General features: G+C 41.9%; 1 long non-coding RNA gene across 1 annotated transcript; it reads left to right on the plus strand.

Moving 5' to 3' along the window:
* The first annotated feature begins 1,960 nt into the window (after positions 1–1,960).
* LOC129487209 (uncharacterized) lies at positions 1,961–17,471 on the plus strand. Its single transcript, XR_008659262.1, has 4 exons — positions 1,961–2,033; positions 4,295–4,356; positions 5,184–5,273; positions 15,663–17,471. It is a non-coding gene; the product is annotated as an uncharacterized lncRNA (long non-coding RNA).
* Positions 17,472–18,677: the final 1,206 nt, after the last annotated feature.

The following is an 18,677-nucleotide window of genomic DNA, read 5'->3' on the forward strand; positions in this document are numbered from 1 at the left end:
TGTGTATGAGGCTGCCAACTTACCAAACACCTTTGCCTTCCTCTTTATCATGCGTCCTGTAATCCTTAGACCTTAGTTATGTGATTCTAACCTTGTCAAATATGCATAAACTCAGTTCTTCCAGGCTGCAAGTCATAATGTCTGATGCTTTCTGAATGACCAGAATGTGCTGTCTCCAGTACTAGTGCACATATGGTAAAAATACATACATATAGCTCCAAAACAGGCATACTGTGGGATCTTAACCACCTCTTCACCTCCTCTCTAAATCCCTGCGCTGATTTTCAACCCTAGCTTCAAGCTCATAATTTTGTGTTACCTGCTGAGCTCTCAGAAGTCAGAAGCCCCAGCAGAGGTGCCATGCTGTGAAAATTCATGTGAGGAAACCCCTTTCTTTCTAAGCAGTTGTGTCTAGTAGCTGCCTACAAGCTCTGCTAAGCAGTGATGGTTTAATTATCCCACAAAGGCAGCGGTATGCTGGGGCACATTTGTACATCTTGAGAGAGAGCTGGCTGTGCCCATCTCCTCCCAACTCTGTGTTCAGTAATATCACATTGGTAGCTTGAAATTAGCCATGGTGGGAGTATTTACACCATGAAAACTGGCACATGCTACAAATCAGGAATATATATATCCCCCAGAGAACTGACCGTGAAGCATCTGCCAGCGCACTGCTGTGTGAGGGAAAGGCTGCAGAGCCACCCAGCCAACAGGAAGCCGTGGAGGAGTCTGTCTGCGCTCAGTAATAGTCGAAGAGCCTGTGCTCTGGATTTATGAGAACGAAGAGCAAGTGACAAGGACTTTCTGTGACAACTAATGAACATAAGCATGCTGAACTGCTACAGAAAAACAGGCTTCAAGAGGTGATGTGTTATTTCAGATGCCAGGAAATGGATCCTACCTCAGTGATCAGATTCTAATAACTTGCTTTGCCACTGGCCCAGGCACTTTACAGGTCTTCTAAGGTAGGAGGAGGAAAGGATGGGGACTGAGCTCACTGTCCATCTGTTAAGCTCAGTGGTAGGCTTCACGCATGGGCCAATGCATTTGACCTCCCACGTGGCCCTTAGTTGTAGGTATTAGTGTGCTAATTATTCAAAGGAGAGTAATAAGGCCCCAGGAGTCAAGCCAGTAACTTGCCTAATGTCACCTGATGGTAAGGAGTTAAAAATCAGGTGGCCAACAAGCTACCTGATATATCTGCAGAAAGATATTATTAGATTTTATCTGTGGAAAGAAACAATCACCTTTACCTTGTGGGAAATTAATGACAAATCTGTGGGTCATCAGTAACAATCTTATTGAGATATAATTCACATACCACAAATTCATCCTTTTAAAGTACACAATTCAGTGGCATCAGGATTCAGGACATGTTACTGCAAAATACGATGCCTCAGAAATTGGGAAGAAAACAGAAACAAGAAGGCCATTTTCAGACCTTCTCCTTCCTTTCTGTGTAACAGCTGGCCATAACAGAATTCTTTGACCTGCTTTTCCTGAAAGTAGGTCATAAGACCCTCATGTAGCAGGTGTCCTGCCCTATGCCCAGAGGAAAGAACAAACAGGCCTTGCTATGTTCCCCTCAGTTTATTACCATTAGGCCACACCTTCTTTTTGACCAATTATACTTCTACATGACTATCCATTCTTCATCAAACCTAAGCACAAAAATAGACACTTTTCCCTGAGTCTTGGGTTCTTCATTTCTGAAGTCTTTCCTGTCCTATAAAACTTTGGTTGAATAAATGCTGATATGGTTTGGCTGTGTTCCCACCCAAATCTCATCTTGAATTGTAGCTTCCATAATCTCCACATGTCATGGGAGGGACTGAATGGAAAGGAACTGAATCATGGGGCAAGTTTTTCCCATGCTGTTCTCGTGATAGTGAATAAGTCTCATGAAATCTGATGGTTTTATAAAGGGCAGTTCCCCCACACAAGCTCTCTTGCCTGCTGCCATGTAAGACATGACTGTGCTCCTCCTTCACCCTTCTGCCATGATTGTGAGGCCTCCACAGCCATGTAGAACTGTGAGTCCATTAGATCTCTTTTTCTTTATAAATTACCCAGTCTTGGGTGTATTTTTATTAGCAGCATGAGAACTGACTAATACAAATGTGTTACCCTTTTCTCTTGTTAATCTGTCTTTTGTTATAGGAGTGTCGGTCATGAACCTTGCGATAGATGAGGAAAGTATATTACTTTTCTCTCCTACAGTGGGTTTTAGTATAGTTACAGAGTGGTGCACCATTATCACTATCTAATTCTAGAACATTTTTATTAGCCCAGAAAAGAAACCCATACCCATTAGCAGTCACCCTCTACTCCCTCTGCCCCACAGCCCTGGCAACCACTAATCTACTTTCTATCTCTATGAATTGGTGTATTTTGGACATCTCATATAAACGGAATCACACAATATGTGGCCTTTTGTGTCTAGCTTATTTTACTTATAATATTGACAAATCTGTTTTAAAGTTCATGGAGCTCTACAGATGAATTTACAAAGTTAAAAGGCAAACACATGCAGTTTTATTTAAATACCAATAAGCAACAGAGCAAGGCAATGAATGTGAAGTACTAGCATATGTGTTTTTTAACTCAATTTTACAATGTTTGTTGAGTGCCTGTTTATACAACAGACACAAAACAGACAAAATCCCTGTCCTCATAGAACTTATATTAAGGTGGAGAGAAAAGACAAAAAACAAACATAATAAAATAATAATAGCACATTAGAAGGTTTTAATGACTGTGGCGGAGAAAGATGAAGCAAGTATGGGGTGTTGTGGATGCTAGAGGAGACCTTCTGAATGCATTGCTCTTCTCCTTCCCTGCCCCCCGCCTCTCTCTCATAAAATGTCCATGATTCTGATGCCTGACAGCAGGGGTACTCCTGAGTCCCTGTGCCATTGTCTACCTCTGAAGTTTAGTGGGCATCTTTGCTACCATGAACACTAGACCAGCAGGCAATAGCTCTCAGTCATTATATGATAGGTTCATCTTCCTCTCCCAGGCCAGAGTCCCATCCTCTCTGAAATTCTGAGCTGAAAAGCAGAGAGGTAAGAGGTACCTCATCCTTCTGTCCCAGATCTCATCTTTCCCCTTCAGAGCAGAAGTGAAATTGCTACCCTGCCACTAGCCCCCTACCCACAGCACAGGGTATAAGTCCCTGCTCCATCCTTCACCCTCCACACACCTCCTCATTCTGTCCCTGCAGCTGTCCCCACATTGACATACATTAAACAATGACCTGCAGGGTTTCTTGACAAACATCTCAAGGCACAATATTTGCCTTGGTCTGAAGCTTCCTGGAGCCTGGTGAGTTTCCCTTAGCCTCCACATCCTGCCATTTCACAAATTATTGTCAACTTCAGCTCCTCTACCACTGCTGCTGCTGTTAAAAACACCAAACTTTTTTTAAATCCAGCACTTATCCTTATAACTAGAAAACATTCCAATGTTTCCTCATAGGTAACTTCACCAACTCTAACACCATCGAGAATTATTACACCATAAAAATCCACACCTATGTGTGTAGACAGTACCAACAGGAAGCCCAATTTTCTTCCACCAAAGTTGTGTACATAATTATGTTTTTATGGCTTTTTCTTACTATAAAAGTACGACATATCATTAGAGAGAAAAACAGAAAATACAAATGAGAAAAAGTAAAATCACCCCATGTAATGGGTAGTCACTAAGACAGCCCCCAGTGACACTTCTTTCCTAGCATTTATGTCCTTCTGTAAGCTCCTCCCCTTGCCTGGGGCTGGACCTAGTGACTCACTTCTAATGAACACAATACACAAAATGCAATGGGTGTCATTTCTAAGATTAGGTGTGCAGAAAAGAGTTAACATAGCAGGCCTGAGACTGTTCTCCTTAGATAGTCCTGCTTATAAGACTGGCCTTTGCATTTCATGAGAAAGGTTCCCCCCATGCCCTGATAAGAAGGACTCACTTTCTGCCTAAGCTGTTTGTGCCAACAATAGTTATGTTGAACATCAGCCTTCCTTCTGGAAATCTAGAATATGGGTATGTGCTAGACATCAGGTGTCAATGTGACTAACCCACAGTAAAAACCCTGGGAATTGGGTCTTCCATGAGGTTGTCTAGTGACAAACATCTCATACGTGTTTCAGGTCACTGCTAGGGGAGTGAAGTTTGTCCTGTATGACTGCACTGTCAGAGGACTTGGAAGCTTGTGCCTGGTTCCCTCTGGTCTTTACTTCATGCACCTTTTTCCTTTGCTGATTTTGCTTTATCTTTTCTTGGTAATAAATCACAGCCATGAGTATGACTATGTGCTGAGTCCTGTGAGTCCTCCTACTGAGTCATCAAAGCTAGAGGGTGGGTGTTTTGGACCCCCAACACATTAGACTACTAAAAAGCCTGTGGCCTTTCCCTCTCTCTCTCTCCCCACCACTTTCTCTCTCACATACACACACAGAACTTGCTGCCACATTGGAAGTAGCCTTATTGAGAGGCTCACATGGCAAGGAACTAACATCTCTTGCCCATAGCCAACAGCCAGTACCTGAGCCACCTAAGTGTAGAAGCACAGGCTTTCCCAGTTGAGCCTTGAACTAAGACCCAGACCTTGAACTTGACCACCTTGACTGCAGCCTTGTGAGAGGCCCCAAGACAACTAGCCACACTCACATTGCTGCCCCACAGAAACTGTGCAATAATAAATGTTTGTTGTGTTAAGCTGCTAAATTCTAGGATAATTTCTTACACAGGAATAGATAACTAATAAACCCTTCACCTAGAGGTCATTATTGCTTATATTTTAGGGCACATCTCAAGGGTTTTCTACACCCATATATAGGTAGAATAAGTGTTCTAGTTGACACTGAATTTCTTTTTTGTTGTTATTAACACTATTAGTAAAAAGCAAAAGCATAGGGGAACGATATAGTATTTTCCTTTGTTATCACAAGAAGTTTTGCATTCCAGAATGATAGCTGATATTTCTTTTTGAGTCAGGTTGTCCTTTTGTTTGGGGGAGTAAGAGGTGTGGCAAGAAAAAGATCTCTTTCATGGCCTTTTCTGAACTCCCATTCTGAAATGGGGAGGTTTCACACACTAGGTTAAATCACTTAGCACAATTAATGTGAATGTAACTATCCTTCATGTGGGTGGAATTAATTTCTACAAATTATGTTTCCTTTTAGGGAAGCTGTTTTTCCCTCTTTGGGGGTCTCAGGGAGATTGGTGGCAAGGACTCCTGGGAAGAGAAAAGCTGAAGGACACTCTGGCAAGAGGTAATAAGCTAGTCCTTGCAAAATGGCCATGGGCTGGATGAAAAGGAAAGAAACAGCCAGTACAGGACACAGTGGGTGAAACTGACACAAGCTTAAGTTTTCTAGGAGCAAATGTATCTCATAATCAATTTTAAGTTTTTCTTTTTTGGTTGGGACTTCCACATACTATACCCAAGCACTCAGCAAAGTTGCATTATACATCACAGCTCAGTCTAACCTGCATTTGGAGAATTAATCCATTGTCCATGTTTCTGCAAAGCCTCATGAAGAGAGATATTAAGGGAACAAGAGGTGCCCTGCAAAGAAATGAAGCTCCAGGCTAAGGTAATGAGATACAGGGAAGGAGAATCTTCTAGAAGAATATCGTGCAATCAAACTAGATGGGGAATAGAACCACAGGATATGAATACTAAAAAACAAATGTAGCCTCTTGTTGCTAGAATAAACTGGAAAATCAAAGTTGCACACACTTTTTTTTTGTAACAAATTACAATCAGGCTGAATGTACTATTTATGGCCTGCTTAATTGACTTAACAATATATTGTATCATTAAAAATTCTGCTACAGCTCAGTTTGTACTGGCTGCTAATTATTCTGTTGTATGGAAAAACTATAATTTATTTTACCAATATTCTATTATTGGACATGTAAGTCATTTCTAATTTTCATTGTTATTATAAACGATGCTACAGTGAACATCCTTATAGCTAAACCTCTGTTCAAAACTGTAATTATATCTTTAAAATACATTGCTAGAAATGGCATTGTTACATCAAAAAATATGCACTTCTAGTGTTTAAAGAATTTTTCCAAATTTTCTTTCAGAAAAATTACACCAATTCAAACTCCTGCCAACAGGAGACAAGAAGTGCTTTGCCCCACCACTTGGCCAAAACTAGATATTATCTTTTTATCATTCTTACAACATATGCTTGTTCTTATACTTGCTTAAACACACTATAAGAGATTTATAATTGAAAATTACTTTTTTGTTTGGTTTGTATGTGTGTTGTCAAGTCCAAAACTCATACCACTCACTGCACAATAGCTAGTAACTCAAGAGACAAGGTGTTGGGGCAAGCAAAACGACTATTTCAATGGCCAACAAACCAAGAAGATGGTAGACTAGTGCTGTAAAGAACCATCTTTGAAGGCATGAATCTCGGCCAGGCACAGTGGCTCATGCCTGTAAACCCAGCACTTTGGGAGCCCAAGGCGGGCGGATCATGAGGTCAGGAGTTTGAGAGCAGCCTGGTCAACATGGTGAAACCCCATCTCTACTAAAAATACAAAAATTAGCTGGGCGTGGTGGCACATGCCTGCAATCCCGGCTACTCAGGAGGCTGAGGCAGGAGAATCGCTTAAACCTGGGAGGTGGAGGTTGTAGTGAGCCGAGATCGTGCCACTGCACTCCAGCCTGGGCAACAGAGCAAGACTCCATCTTGAAAAAATAAAAATAAAGGCATGAATCTCAAGCTTGTTTTTATATTGCAGAAAGGGAAACAAGGAGGAGGTTAGGGGTTGAGGTCAGGCAGTGACAACTGACCGCAGACATCTGGGCATCAGCAGGAGTCCAAAAGGTTGCAAATCATCTTTTCCTTGGTCAGGTCACAAGGCTCCTGTACATTTTTAACATAACATGGTTATTAGTGCGTATACCCTCCTTATCTCCTCAGGGGTTAGTTTTGGGAAGGGACTGTTATCACCTTTGCTTTAAATTAAACTAGAAACTAAATTTCTACCATAGTTACCTTGGCCTGCATGCAGAAATGAGAAAAGGCAGTTAGCTTGTGAGGTTAGAAGCAAGATGGAGTCAATTATGTTAGATTTCTCTTCACTGTTACATGTGCAGCTCAAACATAAACAATAAAGGTCATCCTAGGCAGCTCTCCAAAGTCATGCAGCAGGCAAACAAGAAAGCCACAGAACTGGCAGCATCTTGCCACATACGGCTCCCTTCAGTAGCCCTTTCTGAGGTTAGTACCAACATAGGTAATACTGACTATAAAAGCTCCCTTCTTTTGCATTTAACATTTATAACTTGTTCATACCCAGGTTTTAAAAAATAATAAAAAAGTTTTTGTTTTGCCTAAAAATGGATACAATGTAAGTTTTAGAGAATTGAAAAAGGAAAAGAAAATGCTTTTCTAGCCAAGAAGTGCCTTCTGCTATTGGCAGGTAGATAAATTTGTTTTTAAAACAAAGCTTTTGTAACAAAAGAACCAGAAGGAAAATCTTCCATTTTTATCTCATTGTCCTTCTGAGATTTGTCCTCTGCTCTTTCGCCATGTTTGATCACTGTAAACACTTCCCTAATAAGCAGCTTTGGGGAGAAAGCAAGAGATCCTAGATAAGGAACAGTGTCAGAATGGCTGGATTTCATCATTTCCTCAATTACTAATGATCCTCATTCTTTGTACAGGAAATGTAGACTGTGCTCAAGTATAAAAGGTCATTAATATGAGAACATTTAAAAAAAGGAGGTCAGTTCTGTAAAAAATGCATTGAATGGATAAGTGCCTTGTTGGAGTAGAGAAGGGAAGAGGAGAGGTGACAAAGAACGAGGAATAGTCAGGCTCCTCCTCAGGGAGCTTCCAGTCACCCAGCACAGGGTCAGCACACACGCACACGTGTGCACGCGCACACACACACACACAAAGCCAACAGCACCTGCCCAAGCATAGAAGCTGAACAGAGGTGTGAGAAACCACATGAGCAAGAGCAGACAGGAACAAAAGAGTGACTGAGAACAAGGACAGACTCAGGAGAGGTGGCGTTTGATCCCACCTTGGAGAGGAGAGAAAGGTTACAAGAGGAGGAGACTGGGCAAGGAGAATCAGTTTTGACAGGCAGAGAAAAAAACCGAAGCCAAGGAACCCAGTGTGCAAATTGGCTTTAGTCTGTTTGTGCTATTATAGCAGACTGCCACAGACCGGGTAATTCATAATAAACAGAAATTTATTTCTCACAATGCTAGAGGCTGGGAAGTCCAAGAACAAGGGGCTGCCCTCTGGCAGGGGCCTTCTTTCTGCCTCAAAACATGGTAGAAGTTATCAGGAAAAGGAGCCAAACTCCTTGTTTTATTACAAACCCACTCCCACAGTAATGAATCCACTCCTGTGACAATGGCATTCACATCACATTCACTCTGCCCTCATGGCCGAATCCAATCTCATTAGGCCCCACCACCCAACACTGCTGCATCGGCAGTTAAGTTTCCAACATGCACTTTTTGGGGAATACAGTCAAACCATAGCAGGACACATAAGCCATAGATTTCACCCATGGAGAGAGATAGAGTGGAGGCGAGGTTAAAAAGAAGGTTAGGCGCTGTGACTACCGGCCTGACGTGCAGTGCTAAGGAGCATGAACCTGACTCTGTAGACCACTGTTTTCCAAACTTGTGATCACACACTCCATTCATTAAAAAAACTCTAAGCACATAACCCTAATATAGGTATTTCTGTTTATTTACTTAGAAATTATATATCTGATTCACTACATTAATGTGTCATACTATCTTATGAAAGATAAAAATATATATTAACTTAAAGGGAGGATTTTAAGTTTAAATGCCTTGCTGATTGCGATGGCCTCATACTGGCAGAGGCACATCCTCAAAGCACAATGTACATTTACCTAGCAAAACTTTTATTTAACATTTGCATTTCAAACAGTCTTCTTGACAACTTTGAATTTGTTTAGCCAACTGCTTGCATAGATTGTCATTGCTGTCACCTTATAAAGCAGCTGACCAAGGGCTTGAACCAGACTTAACTTCTTGTTTGTTTGCACTTCAACACTAGTATCTTCTTCAGTCCTTGAAGCAATTTTTAAGCGCCTTGTCCATTTTACTAGAGCTTAGTTAAAACTAGATACTAAAAGCTTGTCCCTGGGCTCAAGTCCATTGCAGTATTAGGATGAATTCCACTGGCAGCCTCTTTGCACTTTGGTGAAGCTTTGGCTCCTCTGTAGGCTGTGCTCTGTCACCTAAGCTGCAGTGCAATAGCTCACTGCAGGCTTGACCTTCTAGGCTCAAGCAATCCTCTCCCCTCAGCCTGCAAAGTAGCTGGGACTGCAGGCATAGGCCACCATGCCCAGCTGATTTCTTTCATCTTTAGTAGAGATGAGGTCTCGCTATGTTGCCCAGGCTGGTCTGGAACTCCTGAGCTCGAACGACCTTTCTGCCTCAGCCTCCCAAACTGCTGGGACTGCAGGTGTGAGTCACTGCAACCAGCCTCCATCTTTTTTAACATCAGAATATACATAGTTCCAAAATTTCCCTCCTGTCCACCTCTTGCACACTGCCTAATGTGTGTGTCTGCATACTGGAAGCCAGTCACCAGCATAGAGAACAGAAAACCCTGGTACAATTTAATAGAGAAAATAGCAGCTTCCAATCTGTATTTCAGGAAAGTCTGTCATGGATGGACTGGGGCTACCATGGGTAATGTATTTAAGAAATGATCACTTTAGGCCGGGCGTGGGGGCTCACGCCTGTAATCCCAGCACTTTGGGAGGCCGAGGCGGGCGGATCACGAGGTCAGGAGATCGAGACCATCCTGACTAACACGGTGAGACTCCATCTCTACTAAAAACAAATACAAAAAATTAGCCAGGCGTGGCAGCATGCACCCGTAATCCCAGCTACTCAGGAGGCTGAGACAGGAGAATCACTTGAACCAGGGAGGCGGAGGTTGCAGTGAGCCGAGATCGCGCCATTGCACTCCAGCTTGGGTGACAGAGCAAGACTCCATCTTAAAAAAAGAAAAAAGAAAGAAATGATCACTTTAACCCAGGCTGGAGACAACAAGGAGTGGAACCTGGGTTGCACACAGGAAGACTAAGAGCTCCAACAGAGTTTTGGAGGAGGAGGAGGTGGAATTAGATTTGAATACTTCCAGAGGAGGCCAGCTTCTCAGCCCACCAGAGTCCATGTCCCTCCCTACTGTGTCACAACCCCTTTTCATCATTTACATTTGTTCTCTGGCCTCTCCAGGCATCAGAGTCAAAGCTCTATACAAGGACAGTGATTGTGATGGTTCAAGGAAGGGCTGGATGTGAAAATAGCTGACGGATGAGTCAGAGAGCCTGGCAAGTGATTGTTGAGACGAAAAGAAAGAAAAATGCCAAGATCCCTAGCCTGTTACTGGAAGGAAAGTGACTCCATTAATCCCTTCAGAAGGAGCAGGTTCTGCTTAGAGGATTGGTGTGAAAATAAGGTTATTATTTGACATATTGAGTTGAAAACATCTGTGGAACATGAACAAAGAAATGTCTTAAAGCCTGTAATCCCAGCACTTTGGGAGGCCGAGGCAGGAGGATCACGAGGTCAGGAGATCAAGACCATCCTGGCCAACACAGTGAAACCCCGTCTCTACTAAAAATACAAAAAAAAAAAAAGTAATTAACCAGGCATGGTGGTGGGCACCTGTAGTCCCAGCTACTCAGGAGGCTGAGGCAGGAGAATGGCGTGAACCTGGGAGGTGGAGCTTGCAGTGAGCCAAGATCATGCCACTGCACTCCAGCCTGGGCAACAGAGTGAGACTCCATCTCAAAAAAAAAAAAAGAAAGAAAGAAAGAAAGAAAGAAATGTCTAAAAGGAAAGTGGTAATATAACCTACAGCAGTGTACTCGGTTGAATAAGATCCCCCCAAAATGGATGTGTATCTGGCACCTCCGAATGTGATCTTACTTGGAAATGGACTTATCAGACTTATACATCTGATAAGAAGCATTTACAATCTATTCTCCCTGAAGCCTGCTACCTGGAGGCCTTACTTTGCATGAAAAAACCTTGGTCTCGCAACCTACATCTTAACCCAGACATTCCTAAGTCTTTAGACAATAACTTAACTCTTTCAACCAATCATCAATCAGAAAATCTTTGAATCCACCTATGACCTGGAAGCTTCCAGTTGTCCCCCCTTTCTGGACAAAACCAATGTACATCTTACGTGTATTTGATGTCTCATGTCTCCCTAAAATGTATAAAACCAAACTGTACCTTGACCACCTTGGACACATGTTCTCAGGATCTCCTGAGGGCTGTGTTATGAGCCATTTGTCTCTTGTATTTGGCTCAGAATACATCTCTTCTACCATTTTACAGTTTGACTCTTTTTGTCAACAGAGTGATGCATTTACAAAAAAAAGAGTGCCAAGAATTGCAGGCAACCAGCAGAAGCTAGAACTTTAGGCAAGGAAAGGTCTTCCCCTAGAGCCCTCACAGGGACCATAGCCAGCCAACACCTTGATTTCAGACTTCTAGCATTCAGAATGGTAGAGAAAACATTGCTGTTGTTGTGAGCCTCCCAGTTTGTGGTACTCTGTTACAGCAGCCTTAGGAAACAAATACAGATTCCCAGTTAGGGCCCCGCTTAAGAGCTGAAGCTGTAGGAGGTACGCAGTCACCCTGGAGGAAGACCCGTGGGGCGGGGGGATCCAAGCCAGAGTTGGGGGAGAAAGAGCCATGTGTGAGAAACAAGATGAGAAACCAGTCTGGACACTGGACAAGGGATCAGGAAACGGCAATGAGCCCTTGGTTTGAGGAGAGCAGGGAGGAAGGAGAGGGTGGCGGGATGGGAAGCAGTGTCGTGAAGTCAATGTAGGAGAATTTTGAACAGAGATGAGGTAGCCAGTGGAGACAGATGCCCCCAAAATATAAAATAAGAAATGAGAGAAACTCTTAAGAGGCAGGTGATCAATTCACATTTCATACCACCGTATTCCAAAGAAAAGAAACTTTGAATGCCAAAAAGGTCAAGTGACCCCCTCCACATCCATCAGAAAGGTATTAGGCCTAAGGTACATTATGTGAAAAAACTAAGCTCCAAGACTGTATAGAGAAAATCAAGTAACATACATCAAACTATTTAAATGATTATCACTAGGGGAGATTTTCATATTCTGCATCATATGTTTGGATTAAACATATGATCTAAAATGTTTGATTTTTTTCTTTACAATAAGCAGTTGTTACTTTTAAGCAGAAAAAGAGGAGGACTAAAAAGAGAGCAGGATAGAAACCAGCATGTGTAGTCTCATTATAAGATGGCAAACCTCTCTGTGGGTATATGGATAAAAAGAGATCTTAAAGGATGCCAAAATGTTTAAGTGTTTGATCCAGGAAATGTTTTTCTGTGTATTTTCTTGTTTCTGTGTATTTTGTCCTTTTCTCTTTTGTTTTCCTCTTTTAAGTTGAGTACAATATGATTTTCTCCAAAAATAAGGTCATCGGCATTAAACTCTAAAAATAAAGCCCACTTATTCTCTGGTTATTTTTTTCTTGACCTCGGCCAACATCATCAAATGGATGAACAATTATAAAATTGAAGTTCATCTTTGGTGCTCTTAATACTTTTCCTATGCTAAAGCTTTTAATCTATTCCTAAAGGACCCAAGCGAGGCGAACGATCCATCCATGCAACACAAGCACATTCTGGATGCTGTCACTCTGGCCAAGTTTATCCTAAAATTATGTGACCTCTAACTGTGCAGGGCAGGCAAAAATGTCCTGGCTCTGACTTTCTCATTCACAGTTCCATTCAGCTCCTCTCTTTCTATACTATTTTGAATTATTTCACTCCTACCCACTTGAAACATGAGATAATTTTGTACTAACAACTATATTTTCTGCAGTTTAAGTTTTTCCCTTACTGGCAAATCTTGCACACACACAGATGCATAAATGTCTTTGTTTCTTCGACCACATTCAACTTTTATTATATCCAATTTTCTTTCCAAAAAAAAAAAATGTGCTTAAATAGAAGCAGTCACTACATTTTTATTACTCTTTGGCTTCTTTTCATGAGCAATTGTACAAATCTTTCCCAAAGTACTTCGCCCCTCTAAGAGGATTCCTTACATTCTAGGCAGACATGCTTAGCGAAGGAAGCATGTGGAAAGAAAGGCCGAGCACTAGGGTTAAGACGTGGTGCAGGAGGGCAGAGAAGGAGAGCTTATAGAGCAGGTTCGGGATGCAGCTTCACCTGTTCTTCATTATTGCTAAAACCTGTATTCATTGTAAAAATAAGTATATGCCCTTCTAAGATGTTCTTCTAAAAATGCAAACATTTAATCTTGTGCCACCTCCTGTAATGCCCTTAGTAGGGAACAACATCATCTCTTGTGGTATTCCTGCCAAAAATGAATAACCTAAATTGAATCAAGAGGAGATATCAGACAAACCCAAATTGGCATTCATCCTACAAAACAGCCAGTTAGTACTCTTCAAAAGCATCAGTCATTAAAAAAAACACAGACGGACTGTTCTAGGTTAAAGGATGCTGGGAAAAAAATATGGCAACTAAATGTAATATGGGATCCTGGATGGGATCCTGGACCAGAAAAAAGGATATTTGTAGGATAACTGAAGAAATCTGAATGATTTAATTTGAAATCAAATTTTAATTGAATTCTACAGAATTAATCTGTAATTTGTTTCATGTTAATGTTAATTTTTTGGTTTTGATCACCGAGCTGGGTTTTTTAATTTTAGGTTCAGGGGTACATGTGCAGGTTTGTTATATAGGTAAACTCATATCACAGACGTTTGTTATACAGATTATTTCAGCACTTTTGTACTAAGCCTAGTATCCAATAGTTATTTTTTCTGCTCCTCTCCAACCTTAAGTAGAGCCCAGTGTGTTGTTCCCTTCTTTGTGTTCATAAGTTCTCATCATTTAGCTCCCACTTATAAATGAGAACACATGGTATTTGGTTTACTGTTCCTGCATTAATTTGCTAAGGAGCCTCCAGCTCCATCCATGTTCCCGTGAAAGACATGACCTCACGTTTTCTGGCTGCATAGTATTGCATGGTGTATATGTGCCATATTTTCTTTACCCAATCTATCATTGATGGGCATTTATGTTGATTCCATGTCTTTGCTATTGTGAATAGTGCTGCAGTGAACATATGCATGCACATGTCTTTATGGTGGAAAGATTTATATTTCTCTGGGTGTATACCCAGTAATGAGATTGCTGGGTCAAATGGTAGTTCTGTTTTTAGCTTTTTGAGGAATCATCATACTGCTTTCCACAATGGTTGAACTAATTTACACTCCTGCCAAGTGTCTAAGTGTTCCCTTTTCTCTGCAACTTTGCCAGCATCTGTTTTTTTTTTTTACTTTTTCGTAGCCATTCTGATTGGTGTGAGATGGTATCTCTTTTTGATTTTGATTTGTATTTTTCTAATGATCAGTGATAGTGAGTTTTTTCATATGCTTGTTGGCTGCATATGTGTCTTCTTTGGAAAAGTATCTATTCTTGTCCTTTGCCCGCTTTTTAGTGGGGTTGTTTTTCTCTTTAAGTTTTTAAGTTCCTTATAGTTTCTGGATATTAGACCTTTGTCAGATATATAATTTGCAAACATTTTCTCCCATTCTGTAGGCTGTTTACTCTGTTGATAGTTTCATTCGCTGTGCAGCTTTTAAGTTTAGTTAGATCCCATTTGTCAATTTTTGCTTTTGATGTTGTCGTGAAATCTTTGTCCATTCCTATGTCCAGGATGGTATTGCTTAGGTCGACTTCCAGGATTTTTATAGTTTGCGGTTTTACATTTAGTATTTAATTCATCTTGAGTAGATTTTTGTATATGGTGTAAGGAAGGGATCCAGTTTTGATCTTCTACATATGGCTAGCCAGTTATCCTTGCACCATTTATTGAATAGACAGCCTTTTCCCCATTGCTTGTTTTTGTCAGCTTTGTCAAAGATCAGATGATCATAGATGTGTGGCATTATTTCTCAGCTCTCTGTTCTGTTCCATTGGTCTATGTACCTGTTTTGGTACCAGTATCATGCTGTTTTGGTTACTGTAGCCCTGTAGTATAGTTTGAAGTTGGGTAATGTGATGTCTCCAGCTTTGTTTTTTCGCTTAGGATTGCCTAGCCTATTCGAGTTTTTTGGTTCCATATGAATTTTAAAATAGTTTTCTTACTAGTTCTGTGAAGAATGTCATTAGTAGTTTGATAGGAATAGCAATGAATCTGTAAATTGCTTTGGGAAGTATGGCCACTTTAATATTGACTCTTCCTATCCATGAGCATGGGATGTTTTTCCCTTTGTTTGAATCATCTCTGATTTCTTTGAGCAATGGTTTGTAATTCTCATTGTAAAGTTCTTTCCTATCAATGTTAGTTTTCTGGTTTTGATCATAGAATTGGTTTCTGAGAGGTTAATATTTGAAGAAGCTGAGCAACATATATAAGAAAGTCCTTGTACTATTTTTATAACTTTATATGCCAGAAATGTTTTTAATCTATTTACTTTACAGAATGAAATTATTTCTAAATAAAAAGTGAAAAAATTATTCATGATACAAAGCCTAATTAAATGAGAGAGACTGGCTTCCTTTTTTATTCCCCTTTCTTCCCTCTTCAAGGTACCACCTCTCACTGGCTGCCCAAGCAAGATTCTATGGCTTGGAATAATTCTCACCCACTTGCTCATCAAAAGGCGTCTATTTAGAAGCCCTACTCCTTCAGGGACATCTGAGGTTGATGAACTGATCCAATAAGCCATCAGAGCTGGAATATTAGTAGTTAACAATGGCTCTCTGCACTCTTTTTAAATAACTTTGCTTTTCAGGCCCAGGTAAAAGCCTCGTGGGAATTTCACACATTTTATAAAAGCAGAGGAGTGCTATTTGAGAAGGGGTAGATAACACCTACACTCCACTCAGGATTGCCAAGCATAGCCCGAAGCAGAAGTACTCATACTTCACTATAGAATCACCTGGGGAGCTTTTAGCCTTCAGATTCTAGTGTTCCCCTCTGGCAGATGGAGACAGAAACAACTTGAGTGGGCTCAGGAATTTTTGCAATACAAGTAAGAAGACAGGACTACAATTCACAAGAACAGTATATCCTGGGGATTCCTCAGAACAGAACGCACTCAAAAAAAAAAAAAAAAAAAGAAGACGACAAAAACAAAGATAACATGAAACCAGATTCCACAACCATGTTTCAAGTGACCCATGTGAGTCAGGCCCATGAGACCCATACTATACCTATTTCAGCGAAGCCTCACAAAATTTAGGGGGGTGGAGGAGAGGGTCTTATGCCCATTTCACAGATGAACAAACTAAGGACTTAATAGATTTCAACAATTTGTTCAAAATCTCTACCTTAAAGGATTTGGGGGTTCTGGTTTTTGTTTTTACCTGCCCTGACAACTCTTCTAAGAATGAGCCGAGAAGAAGACAACCTTCTGAGATACTTTTCCTGCCCTCCAAGGGCTGTGGAGAACGTGATAGGGTTGGAGCTGCCCTCTCCTCTTCCCAGAGACACTGCTCCACAATCTCATCAAGTCTGACTGGTACCAACGACTCCAGGGGACCTCTGCCTTCAGAACTCCATAGGCCTGTGTGGACACCAGTCTTTACATCCATGTTCCCTCGCCCTCCAGGGGCCCAGATTGACCTGTCCAAAGCTCTCTCATCATGCTGAATTCTGGTGACAGCATAGGGTAAGCCTGTGGGTTCTACAGCTCAGCAAACCTCCAGCCAACTAGTTTCCCTTCATATGGTTCCCCAGTCTTTACTGTGGCATCCAAGAAGGGAAAGCATCCCCTCTCCCTTGATGAGATGTCAGCCCCTTAGCACACATGGCCTGGGTGCTAGGAGGACCCATACGGGCTAGGGTGGGGCCACTGGGAGGGGAATGCGTAGGGGGTAGACCCCATCTAGCTGCTTCTTGATGAGCCTGGCATGGAGTGTTTGATCCAAATCTTGACAGCACATTGGTGGCTGTCGTCACTGTGTGGCAGGACTTGCAGTTGAGCTTCTTGTGACTTGGACCTCAGCCTCCATTGAAGACCACAACACAAGTCCCACCTTACAAACAAATGAGGGAATGAATGAGCTTTGGCATTGGATAAACCTGGGTTCAAATCCTGGCTACTCTACTTGCTGTGTCAGTTGCTTCACTTTTCTAAATATAAATTGTGTTCCTTCTGTTTTGGCTTCTAGGAAACCCCGAGCCAAATGTATGGCCACCTCTGACCACTCGACCAGCCCAGCATGGTGTACATTTCTGGGTAGCTTATCACGCCTTCCAAGCATTGCCTTTATCTTCCCTCTCCCCATCAAGCTTGTATTGTTTTCCTTTTGAATCATAAGCACTTTTGTTAAATACCTCAAATCTTTCGAGAACAGCAAGGAGCAAAATAAATAAACTTAACTTCTCTGAGACCATGTTTCTTCATCTGGAATATAATCATTTGTACTTTACAGGGAGTATACATCAAGTCAGCCTGCATAATGTGCCCAGCCAAGGGCCTGGAGCAGACAGGGAGAGACTCCCTGGGGCTAGGGCTGTCCCACCTCCCCTGTCTCCTTTCATGCCAAACCTAAGGACCTCAAGCCTCAGGTCCCATTTCACAGAGAAACATTCCTCACTGATTGCATTTATCCAGAATAGACCATGGAGGTGTGAGCTTTTTGGACAATACTGGGGGGACTGTTCCCAGGAGACAGGCACATGGCAGGAGAGAGTAGGAGGAGAGGGCAGTGTGAGCACCGAGGACCCAGGGTGAGCCCCCATATGGGTGCAGAATTTCCCCTGATAAAACTCCCTATTTAATCAGGCTGCAGAAGCAGTCCCAAATCTTACTTCCTCTTATTTATTGATGGGGTTCTCCACCCTGTTTTTAATACTAGTTAATCTTCGTGGCATCAGCCTGCTGGCACAAGGCCCAAATTCTTTCCACTGCAGGTCACGAAGCGGATTACCCTAGAATTCTCAGAGCTGGCCTTTGTGTTCTTTCTGGAAGGTGCTTGTGTAATGACGTGGAGGGAGGTGGTAAGGGAGAACTTCTGCTTGGTCTTGCTTATAACTAAATTGAGACAGTGCTGACAGGGGAGGGTCAGGCAGGAGGGAGTGGAGGAGAGAGAGTGCCACCATTGGTCCTGTGCCTGCAGCATAATTTGGGTGTTGGAAGCTTTCCGTAGGTTCCTTTTCTCATGAAGCTGCACCAAGCCTTGTAATGAAAACATTCCTCCCTGTCCACAGCTCTGATCTAATGAACATCGTCCTAAAATACAGTGGCCCAGATGTCATTCATGGGTCTCCAGGAGGCCCTTCCATCACACGCAACCTGTCAGTCACCCCAACTCCAGGAAAAGCCTGAATAAACAGGTGAATCAAGCCTCACAGTGACAGGAAAACTTTATGGGTTTTTGTTTCTAACTCATTAGGCACACATTCATGGAGAGGGCTAGGATAAATTTTTCTTTCATCCAGAATAGAACTGAAATCTTTGGCTTTGTGATGTGATCCTCTCACTCTTGTAATTTAAAAGTACAAACTAAAGGAGGCATCAGTGGTGTGGGCTACAAGGGCCCAGCAAGGCCCCCCAACGTGCTATGCAGCTAGAAATGGTTTCCCGTATGTCATAA

This window comes from Symphalangus syndactylus, chromosome 8 (assembly GCF_028878055.3).
Source record: "Symphalangus syndactylus isolate Jambi chromosome 8, NHGRI_mSymSyn1-v2.1_pri, whole genome shotgun sequence".
Taxonomy (NCBI): Eukaryota; Metazoa; Chordata; class Mammalia; order Primates; family Hylobatidae; genus Symphalangus; species Symphalangus syndactylus.